Here is a 14,261-nt window from a genome sequence, read left to right as displayed (position 1 = left end):
GAATTCAACAAGAATTGTTCACGATAGTTTCCAGGGGGAACCACGCGGAGGTCGACCTAATAGGGCTAGCAATGCTAGCAATGCGGTAAACTTCATTGCTAACAATCCTTTTCCCCCCAGTCGTCGGGTATTTAAAATGTACTCAAACTAGACACACAAAAATTAACGCCGATTTGTGAAGAATGACTTAGGTATTTACAATAATGTGAGGTGGCCTAAAAATACTCATTAAAATTGATCCACAATCCTTAATAATATTATGAATATGAAAGACAGTTTGTCTGTACTAATATTATAATTGAGTTTTTTTTTTACCTTTTTTTTTTTTTTTTTTTTTTTACAACACAGGGGGCAAACGAGCATGCGGCTCACCTGATGGTAAGTGACTACCGCCGCCCATGATCACCCACAACACCAGCGGCATTGCAGGTGTGCTGCCGGCCTTTTAAAAAGGAATATACTTTTTCTTGAAGGTTATGTTGTCGTATCGGTTCGGAAATGAACCAAAGAATGGTTGTGCGTGGAAGAAAGCTTGAAAAACGCACGGTGGAAGACACTCGTCCAGATGATTGGGATGAAACTTTAGTTTTTGGCGGGTTGTACGGTGGTGAAAATCAGCAGCAGGTATCAATCCGAACAATTCCTCAGAACACTCCCCATGATAAATTCGGTAGAAGATGCACAGAGATGCAACATCTCTGCGCAGTTTCAATGGGTCAAGTCGGACAGTAAGGCGTTGACTATCGATAATTCGAGCACTTTGAATGCGGTCTAACGGAAGGAGTTGGTACTGTGGCTCCTGCCCACAGGTGAGAACAGTATTCCATATGCGGCCTGACTTGGGCTTTATATAATTTCAGGCGGTGTTCTGGCATGAAATATCGTCTCACCCTATTGAGCACTCCTAACTTTTTGGAAGCTATCTTAGCCTTCTCCTCCAGATGACCGCAAAACTGGACGTCGCAAGATATATCAACGCCCAGAATTCCTAGACTTGACTTTTTATCGAGGGAAGTGCCCTGAAAGTGAGGAGATACGACAAACGGCGTCTTTTTTGCGGTAAACGCGCAGACTTGTGTCTTTTTGGGGTTAAATTGGACAAGATTTTGTTCACCCCAGATCGAAACTTGATGGAGTGAAGTTTCGATTTCAGACACAAGTCTATTCCGGCACTCATCGGTATGTGCCCGCGAGATCTTTGCATGACCGGTATATAATGTATCTCCTGTACTGTCGTCCGCATAGCAATGAATATTACTTATCTGTAACATATCATTGATATGCAGAAGAAACAGAGTCGGAGATAGTACACAGCCTTGCGGGACACCAGCATTCAAAGGTTTTAAATCAGAGCATGCACCGTCGACTACGACCTTAATGCTACGTTCCTTGAGAAAACTGGCGACCCAAATGCACAGTCTCGCAGGCAACCCAAATGAAGGTAGCTTTGAAAGCAGCGCTCTATGCCACACCCGATCAAAGGCCTTCGCAATATCCAGACTAACTGCTAAGGCCTCTCTCTTACTCTCAATTGCCACTGCCCATCGGTGTGTTAAGTAAGCTAAAAGATCACCGGCCGAACGTCCCTGTCGAAAGCCGTACTGGCGATCACAGATCAGCCGGCGCTCTTCTAGGTACCGGAGCAGTTGACGGTTAATGATGGATTCCATAACCTTCGAGAATAAGGAAGTGATAGCTATGGGCCTATAGTTAGCTGGATCTGAGCGATCTCCCTTTTTAGGGATCGGATGCACCAGAGCAGTCTTCCAAAACTTTGGGACTATGCCCGATGAGTAGCTAAGCCGAAAAAGACGCGTAAGAACCGGAGCCAACTCTGGTGCGCACGTCCTAAGCACAATTGGAGGAATACCATCAGGCCCACTCGACTTATGGATTTCGAGGGAGAAAAGTGCTCTACGCACTGAGCTATGCGTGAATTTAATGTCAGGCATAGAGCTCCTACAACACGTGATGGTCGGTGGTGGTTTCTCCCCGTCATCCAATGTCGAGTTTGACGCAAAGATGGATCCATATAATTTTCTTTAGCGTTCTGGGCCAACGAGTCATCCTCCCTATTGGAAAAGATGACTTACAGAAATTCCCTTGTGCAGCTTTGGCAAGAGACCAGAAAGCTCGAGTCCCAGAGGGCAAACTAGCCAATCTCTTGCCAATTCTACTAATATGCTCTGACTTCGCTGTGGCTATAACTCTTTTGAAGGACCTAGAGGCAGAGTTATACTTCTTTTTAAGAGCACTGGTGTTAGGATCTCGCGACGCCACACCTTTAGCCCAGGTTAGGAAGCACTCCTGTTTCAGACGAGATGCTGTTCTACAGGAGGCTCCATACCAGGGCTGGGATTTCCCGCCGACGGGCACCACAGAGTTAGGAATAAATAATTCCATTCCCTGAAGCACCACATCAGCAATGGAATCGGCAATGGCGTCGGGATCATCCAGTGTGAAGCAAACCTGCCTCCATGGGTAAGATGCTAAAAAAATCCGCATCTCATCCCAATCTGCCGACCTGTAGTGCCAAATGCGACGTCTACCCGTAGAACGAGGTGGAGTCGGACTCGTAAGAGGCACTTCGCTCCGCACCAAACAGTGATCCGACGATCCAATCGGGGCTTCGACGGAGATCACATAGTTGTCTGGGTGGGTGGTCAGCAGAAGGTCCAGCAGTGAAGGTGAATGGTCCAACACATCAGGGATTCGCGTAGGCGAGGAAACAAGCTGTGTCAGACCATAAGCCAAAGCAAAGTCATGAACAGATCTTCCCGCATAGTCGGTTGTACGCGAACCAAGCCATTCGGCATGGTGGGCATTAAAGTCGCCAACAATCACGACTTCAGCGGAAGGAATCTGCTCAAGCAGGGAATCTGTAGCCATTTGGACGTGCTCAATAAGTTGGTCGGTTTCAGTGTTACCGCTGTGGGACCTGTATAGGCACGCATAGATGCGGGGATGGTCATTGCAATCTACGCGCAGCCATAGAATGGACAGGTCCGTACCTTCAAGAGTCCCAAGGCGTCGACAGCAGATATCCTCTCTGACATACGCACATACACCGGCACGCGAAACAAAACAATGTTCAAGCTTATACCCCGGAATAGGTCAGGTATGATGTTTCGTTAGGAGGGGATATCTGTGTCTCCGTGAGGAAGAGCAATGCAGGCCGCGCCGTTTCTAGGTGGTGGTGGACAGCGTTCAGGTTTGAATGAATTCCCCTTATTACAGAGGCTCACATTGAGCAAAGGGGATGCCGCAGAAGTCTTGCTCTGTTTGCCCTTGGTCCCATAGAGCGAGAATACGCAGGGCAGCCCGAGCGTGGTTGCTCGAGGGAGGATTCTCCAGCAACATGGCTGCTGGTACCTCCCTGGGGTACGTTATTTTTTTTAAATTCCACTGCCATGGTATTGAAAGATGGGGGGCCGGAGTTGGGGGAGGATTTTAGGATAAGGAAGGGGATGGGTATAGGATGGGCCTCCGGACTCCCTCACTCACCATACGGAATGTGGTCGCACTAAAAGTGCGGCCACTTAGCGTCGGTATTCTGTGAGGGTGTGGTACTTCCCCGGTCGAGCCGGCCCATTCATGCTGCAATAAAGCGATTTGGTACTATATGCAACGAAAAAGGGCATAAGGCCATTTTTTCCAAGTCAATGAACAAATCTCGCTCACGTGGACAAATTTGCGGATGAAAGCTAGTTTTTTTAATGGATGAAAATGGAATGGTAACTCCGTGTGCACTATCGGTATATGCTAGCAGGACACTAGTGATAGATGATGGGTGAGGATGAAGGCGGATCAACTGGTCTATGGTGAAGAATTCGACAAGAGTTAACCACGTTGGTTTTTAGGGGAAACCGCATGGAGGTTGATCTGATATACCCTATATTGTTAGAAATGGGGATGTTAGAACTCATTGCTAACACTCCCTTTCCTCCTTGTAAAAGCTAGTTTTTTTTTTTAATGGGTGATAATGGTATGGTATCCCCGCCTGCGCTATCAGTATACCTACACTGGCGGGGCACCATTGAGAGATGGTAGGTGACGATAATAGTAGGTCAGTTTGCCCACTGTGACGAATTCCACTAGAATTAACCATGACGGTTTCCAAGAGGAACCACGTGGAGGTCGACCTGATAGGATGTATTGCTTGCAATGGGTCTTTTTTTTATGGTTTGCGGTGCAATATTTAAGGCATCCCGTCCTCGCTATTGGATACGGGTGACGGAATGCCTATACAAGAGGGTACATGGTGGACGCAATTTAGATGCAATATTTGAGGAGCATTACGGCCGGATACTGCAACAAAAAAGAGTATGTGGTCGGCCCCCGAACTGGCTTGCAATGGGTCAGTTAGACCACATTACTAACAATCCTTTTCCCCCTGTAAAAGCTAGTTAGACTAGGTTAGATATATATAATATAAAGATATATTATATGGATTTATCAAGTATTGTTTTATTTTTTTTTCTCTATTCAAAAATGCACCGTACGTACGTATTTCTCGGTTCGCCCAATGGTTGTCTGGTAGAGAACACCGTCTGGTGTTAAATCCGCCAAATGTACATAGAATTTTACTGTGCATTAAAGTTTAAATAAATAAATAAAGGTATGAACAAAAATTTAAATATAGTCGCAGTATATACCTCCTAATTTTGTAAGTGTATTAAAAGAAAAACCTCATAAAATAAGAGATTACTGGATTATCATAATTATAATTGTTTACGATGCCAGTGACGAGAGGGACCGATGCCAAAGTAATATAATTTATTTGTCTAGACATTTTATTGTTTGTCCGCAAAATATTTAGGCAATTTTATGTGCACAGTGTACGTTAATAATGGGGGTCGTTAACTGAGATTCCAGTAGGTCTAGTAAATCAATTAACAATAAAAAATACACATTAAAAAAGCACGAGCCAGATTAAATATAAAATATTAAACTGCAGAAAAACAATAGAATAGGAATAATGTTTATTCTAATAGTTGTTTATTATTTATTGTACACAAACATAATGTTAAGAACAATTAATTTTTAAACGTAATGTACAAAGGCGAGCTTATCTCTAATAAGAGATTTCTTCCAGCAAACCTTTTCAAGTGAACAGTTGTAGTGATAGTTTGGAAGCTCTTTTAAATTCACATTTTATTTATGATTCTACTGTTCGAAATATTGCTATTAGTTGAGAAGAATCCGCAAGAAACTCAACAGTTACACTTTTCAATTCAACTATTGTATATTACAAAGTAATTTACTTATCAATTTTAAACTAAACTACTAAATTGTTAAAAAAAATATATATATTTTCAATTTTAAATTAAATCATTCGTGGTTGTTTCTTAATGGGTGATAATGGAATAGTAACCCCATCTGCGCTATCGGGGCACAAATGAGAGATGATAGGTGAGGATGAAATGAGAGGTCAGTTAGCCTATCGTGACGAATCTCACTGGAATTAACCACGATGGTTTCCAAGGGGAACCACGTGGAGGTCGACCTGATAGGATGTATTGCTAACAATGGGCCAATTAGACCCCATTATTAACAATCCCTTTCCCCCCAATCATTAGTTTCAGCGTGTAGCTATTTACTAATACATGTTAAAAGAGCTTAAAAAACAAACGAGTATAATTTACGCGCGGAGATCTGCGCGGGCGCACCAAAACTAACGACCGATGTCAAGTGAGGATTATACGGATTACCGCGGATGAGGTTGGATGTAAATTACCGCGTAGATCCGTTGATATGTGCGGATTAAGTGATCTATGCTCACTGCGTGCACTATGGTTCTGTTATGGTTGATTTATGGCCGAAGGCTGCGACGCTTCGGTCATAGAAGTATGTTGCTAATATATTCCAACAGATGGGATTTAAAATGAACATAAATATGCATTAATAAGCCATTACTGATGCAGTAAAAATAATTAAGATAATTCCGGAGGCCAGAAAGGAGAGTTGGATAGTGATATTATTTCATACTAGCGAATCGGCCCGGTTTCACACGGGTAGACAGAGAGATAAATTAGTTTTTTATTAGTTTTAATAGTAATTTTTTTTTATATCTTTAATTACATTATTGTAATTTGCATAGCGAGTTATATTTTTTTTGCAAATAATATGTTACCTGCTGATAATGTAGCTTTCTATAAATAAAAAAAAATCAATTGTATAGTTTTGAGTTTATCTTTAAGTTACTAAAATTATATAATTAAAAGCTAAGTATATCTAATAATAGGTACCTATAGTATGATATAAAACTATATTAATTAGTTTACTAAGAGATTGTGAATAATTATAGATATGTAAGAGCCTATTTCAGTGTCTTTTTTTTTATTTTTTTTATACAACTTAGAATGTTAAACAAGTTGTCGGTTCACCTGATGGAAAGTGGTAACCGTCGCCTATAGACATGAGCAGTACCATGGACATAACAGAGTATACTGTTTCGCCCATGCGTTGCCATTCCTGAGGACTCAAGTGTTAATTTTCTGTACCCAGTAAATTCACGCCATATCCCACCCTTCAAACCGAAACATGTGTGTGTGTGGGGGGGGGGGGGGGAGAGGGAGATGAAAGGATTGTTAGTTTAGATTAGTTTCATTGTTAGCAATTTACCCTATCATCCGGCCGATCTCTACGCGATTCCCTTTGTTAATCTGTTAAGTACTGGTAAATTTGTCTTGAATCATGATAGTCCAACTGGAAATTTACTTATTGGTGCCTCACCAGAGTATATCAACAGCGCTGGCGGAGATACAGACGCGTTTTTATCTAATAAAAAATCCACACACAACCCTATCAGTCTGTAATTGACTATTGACTAAATAAATATATTAATAAATTATGTTTAAATTCTACTAAACGGGACGCTGAAACTGAAAGCAAGTCGAGTATAACCATAGTGAACAATCAAAGCTCGCTTCCCACTAAACCGTCGCGTTCAATTATTCCGCAAGTGCGCGTGTAATTCAATGCACGTGGTACGCGCGCGCAGGAAACGCGGCCATGTGTCACCGGCTAGGGTGGCGCCACTTTCGCACCCGCTTCCGTATAAAAAATAAATATATTGGTCCTGGTCTTCGCTATTTTAGGGGGGTACGTGTCTCTTGCAACTAGCACAGAATGCTTTGAAATATCATTTTCCTTCTTTTTTTTTACACAACTTAGAATGGCAAACAAGCTGACGGCCCATCTGATGGAAAGTAGTAACCGTCGCCTATAGACATGAGCGGTACCATGGACATAACAGAGTATACTGTTTCGCCCATGATACCTCCCATGCGTTGCCATTCCTGAGGACTCAGATGTTATTCCTCTGTACCCTGTAAATTCACTGCCAAGGGTGGGACCCTTCAAACCGAAACACAGCCATGCAAACACAACTGCTTCACGGTAGAAACATGAATGGGACAGAGGTACTCAAACAATCGATTTTTGTACAAAGTCCCCCTCTCCTTCTATTATTAAAATGTACAAATTTTGAAGAAATATTCAGAAACGTTATGTACCTAGTGATGACTTTACATCATCATCATCGTATCAGCCTTTAATTGTCCACAGCTGAATATATACATCCCCCTTAGGGGGTTTTACCAGTAGTTGCCACGCATTGGCAACCGCAGTTAGGTTTTAGGGATGTTTTAAGAGGGACGCTGCTGCCCATCTGACAGAAGTCCCCTTATTTATTTAGTCTATGGTCAGGAGTAGATAGATAACGGCTGAAATAATAATAATAAAATACATTTTTTTTTATTCTTTCCTGAGATTTCAATTGTATAAAATGTGTCGGAATTAGAAATTTTTCCTTAGTATCGATCGAAGTTCTTTGAACTATATAGAAACTCATATCATAAAAAGAACTGGGATCGATAGATTCAAATCCAAACTTGCTGTTCCGAAGTATCATTTAGAAAAAGTTAATAGGTCTCTTATGAGAATGGGCATTAAATGTTATAATAAGATACCGAAGGATATTTTGGATCTACCTTTTAATAAGTTTAAAACTGTTATTAAAAAACACTTATTGTACAAAGCCTACTACACATTAAACGATTACTTGAATGACAAACGTGCATGGTGTTAGTCGATCATGCACGGGCTTCTAACGATCATGTAATTTAGACATAGTACATTTAAATAAATACACATAATGTTAACACAGATTTAAAAGAGTAACCGTTGAGTTTCTTGCGGGCTCTTCTCAACAGATAACAACTTTTTGAACCCTGCATTCATAAAATGACGATTTTAAATTTGAATTTCAACTTAATGATACTTAAAAATTCATTTTCTAACCCCAAAGATTTCATCTAGACGTTGATTTTCAGAATAGATCATAGTGAAATAAAATAGTTTATTTGAAACGCTCACGATTTGCCTTATGGCTGTTGAACTATTTATCGTAGGGGGAAAAGGGATTGTTAGTAATGGAGACTGAGAATCCCATTGCAAGCAATATACCCAACCAGGTTGACCTCGCGGTTCCTCCTGGAAACTATCATGGTTAATTCCTGATGAATTCATCATGATAGGCTAACTGGCCTGTTTTCATTCTCATCTATCATCCTTCACTGGTGCTCCGCAAGCGTATACCGTTAGCGCAGGCGGGGTTACCATACCATTTTCGTCCATCGAAAAAAAAAAACTATTTATCGTAGCTATCTGTTATTTACAGTAGGCAACTGGCAACTGGCAACTGAACGCCAATCAACGACACGCATTTAGAGATAAGGGGACAGTAAAACTTGTGCGGTGCACTGTTTTATCTATACGCGTTGTTTTACGTCCAATAACTAGACTGAACTGAGATAAAAGGATTTACTGATAGACTCGGAGACAGAGTCCGATTTATTTACACTTAGAATTTAGTTAGAATTAATTTATATTTTATTTTGATTTTAATATCACATCTGGTATCAACAGCTTATATCTAGAATAATTAAAAATAGTATATTTAAACCATACATTAGCCAATTACAGATTCCCAATTTGTATACCAAACAATATTATGCTTATTTCTGGAGGGTAGGTTAAATTAAATAGAAAAAAAATACAAAAATAAAATTTATGGAGATACTTATTTGAATTGAACAGCGGGTCTACCATAAAATGAAATTCCAAAATTTCGGACAAAATTTCGTGTTTTTGTTTATACAAAAATCGGATCAATAAATGGAGTTTAACATTTCGTTCGTCATACATCCTATCATAAAAGGCCAAAGGAACAATATTTTAACATTTTTAATATTTCCAAACGGCATGTATTATGTAATTTTAACATCAAATTTCTGTTTCGTTTGGCTCCGAAAGGGGTTTTTAGAGGGAAAGGGATTGTTAGTAATGGAGACTGAGAATCCCATTGCTAGCAATATATCCAACCAGGTCTACCTCCTCGCGTTTCTCCCTGAAAACTATCATGGTTAATTCCTGATGAATTCGTCACGATGGGCTAACTGGCCTGTTTTAATCCTCATCGATCACCCTTCACTGGTGCCCCGCCAGCGTATCTCGTTACCACTTCATTATCATCCAATAAAAAAAAACTGCAATTAATTTCCAGTATCTATCTATATATGTACTAGGTAGGTATGAAGTCTTAAGAGATTCCATTGTTTACATGAACAGCAATAAAGTCTGTGAAATACTATCCCTTATTTGCATACAACAAGAGAATTTCCATCAACAAACAAACTTCAACATCATTAAAACATACCACGGTGACCGCTAATGATACGATGCGCGAATAAAAGAACCAATACGCCGCTATCGGCCATCTTTATAATAATTACAACGGACATTTGACGTCTCAATCGGGACTGTTGCAATCTCCTGCATACTGAATCCAATTACTGCGAGCCCCGTACCGAAATAACTTCGCGTAAAAAAATGATAATTAAAAAAATATCCCAGCACACAACCCTGGCGTATTCGTATCGGTTGGCGAGGAAAAGAAAGAACTCAACGGCGGGCAATATGGTTGAAATTTAAATACAGGATGCGATGTACTAAAGCCGCGTTATTCCCAAGTGCGTTCCCTTGATAGGCGGAGCTTACCCCCCACCCGAACGTTTCAGAAAGGGTGGGACAAACGTCAGTCGCGCGCCAGCGGTGGGGGATGACAGATGTCGGCGAACATTGTCGGTTCTACACGATACCGAATTCAATTCTCCATAAATAATAAGTTGGCGTCGTATCGTAACCCTTGCGCTGCCAGTCTGTTTAGATTATACCAACAAACACTAAGCGGACGGGTCGTTGTGTAATGGTGACACAGTATATGTAAACATTAGACTCAGTAATGAGTTTCATCATAAATGTTAGTACTCATTATGGTGGGAGATATATCATTCCGTATGTCCAATGGACGCACGGACCAATTAATCTATCTTTGAATATATCGTGAAATGTGTTTGTAATATATTGATTTAAAAACAATTGAAGAAAAAATAACATTCGGGAATTATTGTCACAATTTAACACAATATTTTACATAGTAATACTTTTTAACCTCGTATATTTTTTGTCTGGTGAAGATTCAGTTGAGTGCAGTGTTAACTGTTTTTCTTAATGAATTTACGAAAAAATAAAGGCGAATCTATGGTATTCTTAGCTATAGAGGTTAGCTATATTTATATTTATTTATTAAACTTTAATACCTACACCTAGATAGTGTAAATGATGGACTTAACACCATATGGCTTCATCTACCAGTCGACTGTAGACAGGAATAACAGAAAATATAATTGACAAATTGACGGTGCAACGTAATAAATAATATTATATTAAAAAAAAGCAATTAATAAATGGAAGAAAACTCTATCAGAGTTAAGCTCGCCTTTGTACTTTTGATTAGGTACCTCTGTCATATTTTTATAACTAATGTGTACAATAAAGAATTAAATAAATAAAAACAAAAACATAAAAAAACATACATATAATACTTATATGATACTATATACTATATTCGGCTATAGGTATAGGTAAAACAGAGTGTCATTTTTTAAAAAAAATATTTTTTTACCGTTTAAAATAAACTAAACGATTTATTTTTTATATGATAACTAGCGATCCACGTTGGCTTTTCACGAGTATATAGACAGAAGGATACATTAGTATTTTATATTAGTTTTAAGTAAATCATTTTGTCTAAGCAAGTGAAGTCTAGAGTCGTGTAACTAAGTGATTATTAAAAAAGAGCGAAACCCTTATAATAATTGATAACTAAACAAAATTTAAAATTATATTTATTGTTTGATTACTTCAATTCTACTTTTTATTTTGTTATGGTTCTATAAGCGTTTATATTGCATGTTACAATAATATGTAAGCAGTAAATACACTCATACCTAACAAGAAATATAGATAGGCATAATACCAATATCAGATACTTGCATGTTATTTTTTAAGTTTGTATTTGTAAACTTCTGTTATGCGCGTCAAATAAATAAACAAATAAATAGACATGATAAAGATATTTGGATATATCTATCTATGATTTAGGTATTATCTATTATCTATGCTTTTCCATGATTTAGGTAAATACAACACACCTAAGCTTATATTTACTTTAATATATTTATATGTAATTTTGTATAAAGTTTATTCGCAGATAAATAAATGAAAAAGAAAATCATTGAGTTTTAAGAAAAAATTATGTAATTGTTGATAATATGTGTAAATGCGTTGAAAGGGTTAGACGAATTGAACAGGGCGTACAGCGCGTCCCCCGGACATCCGGCGGGGCGGGGTTACTTCGCCGCCATTTTGTGGCAGCGCGCGTGCGCCCTCCGCCGGCTACGGTTCAAACATCAATTTCCCATTTCTGTAGGCCCTCTATGTGCAATATTGATTAGTGAAAGTCGTAAAAGAAAAATTTTAATAGTGGTAAACACTTTAGTAGAGAAATTCCGTGCTTCGCGACGGAGAAAGAACTATATGCTATTTCCGGAATATCTTTGAAAGAAAAGTTAAAAAAAGCGCTTAGTTATAGCGCTTTATATTGATTTTTTCTTCTTTTTAAAGTACCAAATCCATTTTTTTTTAAATTCCTTTAAATTGGAATCCACCAAATGTGCGTTGATTACGGGTTACATTGTCCATTGGTGGATATTCGCTCGTTTCCAATTATTTTATGGTGTTAGTAGATCCGAGTTTAAACCGAATCCATTTATCCGTGTATAGAATAAACCATTCCTTCCTTTCCCGTGGGTGTCGTAAGAGGCGATTAAGCAAGCATATAGTGGAGAGATGGGAAGCAGCGTCCTTCTTAAAACGTAACCAAACGTCAAACTGCAGTTGCCTATCCGTCAGCCAAGCGTGGCAACTATTGACAAAATACTCCTTATGGGGAAGCTATGTTCAATAGTGGACAGTTCATGATAAATTCATCAGGAATTAACCATGATAGTTTCCAGGGAGAACCGCGAGGAGGTCGACCTGGTTGGGTATATTGCTAGCAATAGGATTCTCAGTCTCCATTACTAACAATCCCTTTCCCCCCTGTATGATAAGTATCGACGACGAAAACAAAGAAGTAACAATTTAAAAGAAAACTTCCAAACTTTATTAGGGACATATTTTTTTAAATGATAGTATATCTATGTATCTGATATGTTTGTATTTTGCAATATATAGGTAAAAATGGTTCTGATGCTCTATTTTTGTCAAGTAGGTATGTAAGTAATTTTGTAGGGACACTCGTTAATCTTGATATACATTGAGACAGAGTAGGTAGGTATCTAACTTATACACTTGTTTCGGTGATAGGTAATACAATAGTAACACAATTTTTATTGATAATAAATCTTTCTTTAATGTTACTCGTAGTTTAGACAGTTTTTTTTTTCAATATAAATTTCACGTAGGGTCTTTGTTTTGTCAACTAGAAAATTCACTATACCTACTGGAGCTTTAGATAACATAGGTAGAAATTATATAGATCGAGTGTGTAAAAAATGGGTCAACTGTTTGTCAGCCAAACGTCAAAATGGGTCGACACATGTTTTTTAAATCAAAGGAAAGGTACTTTTCCAGTGTTGCAAATAATTTGATTAAAAATTTCCCCGGATTTTAAAATTAGAATTGGTAACACTATTTTTTTACATTACCTATTATTTTCTATATATTTATATAAGTACATGTATTATTTAAAATACATTTTCAATTATTTATAAACGAAAATACATTATACTTTTTTTTATGTATTTAATAATAAATGTACATTATGACAACTCTATATAACTCTATATTCACGCAGTACGGATGAAATGTTGTTTTTAGCGAAGCATTAGTTTAGAGACACTCTAATACTGAGAAGAGATCCAACACTGACTGCTACATGATGTTAAAAATGAAAGTGTAAATAAATGCTGTGGGGAAATGAATGATGACGGCGAAAGATAGTAAAACTTTAGGTTTTGGTCCATGACTACCTATTCGACTTTTAGTTTTCATAAAATTTTTTTTATTAGATATTGTCTTTGGACACAAATTTTTAAGTTAGTTTTAAGAATCTACTAAAACGCCTTAAAAGGACATATTCTGAATTCGGACAAGAAGCACTCATTCTTTCTACTAAAATTTACATATGGAACTAAAAATGGTTTGTAGGTATGAATTAAGTTTAGGGATAATGTTACGGTTGACGTATTTTTTTTTATTTGCCTTATCTAAATTTAACTCTTATACCTATTATCTGTATGGGGCAATAAATCTGTAAGAGAATATCCACAACTGACATTTTTGTAGATTATTGTACGTTTTATAGGATCTTGCCACTGTGGTCTGTTTACTTATTTAAGTATGGTATCTATTATTATTAAATATTCAAATATTCTGGTATTTTGGTCACAAATAACAAGAAATAATTATTAAAAGAGAGCTATATACAATTATACAACTAACAAATTAATAATCTGTCATACAAGATTTCAAATTTTGGAGTTATAATCAGATATACTCGTATTGGATAAAACTTTAACAGAGCTTTTAAGAAAATTATTATAAATCTAGCAATTTCCGTGTGGATTTCAAGCGGAACTTCTTGTAACGAGTTTATTTAATTCCCTTCCCGAAACTATCCCGTTTCGGCTAGGTACCAGGCTCGCATGAATCGCGAGGTGACAGCATCGTAGTAAATCAAACAGCAGCGGGCCATCCATCACGCACCGTCGCCCCATCAATCCTGGCGCGCCCGAAATAGAGCGCGCGTGCATACCTGACATGAACGTATTCTCGTCGAGTTGACTCGCCAT

The 14,261-nt window shown here is 38.2% G+C and overlaps 1 protein-coding gene across 1 annotated transcript in view; it reads right to left on the bottom strand.

Annotated features, from left to right (window-relative positions):
• LOC113512204 (neurobeachin) overlaps positions 1-14,261 on the bottom strand; it is a 520,131-nt gene that overhangs the window by 98,774 nt on the left and 407,096 nt on the right. The window lies entirely within an intron of this gene.

This window comes from Galleria mellonella, unplaced genomic scaffold (genome assembly GCF_026898425.1).
Source record: "Galleria mellonella isolate WM207_F2 unplaced genomic scaffold, CSIRO_AGI_GalMel_v1 utg34, whole genome shotgun sequence".
Taxonomy (NCBI): Eukaryota; Metazoa; Arthropoda; class Insecta; order Lepidoptera; family Pyralidae; genus Galleria; species Galleria mellonella.
The sequence above is the reverse complement of the archived record's forward strand: the minus strand, read 5'-3'. Positions and strand labels throughout refer to the sequence as shown.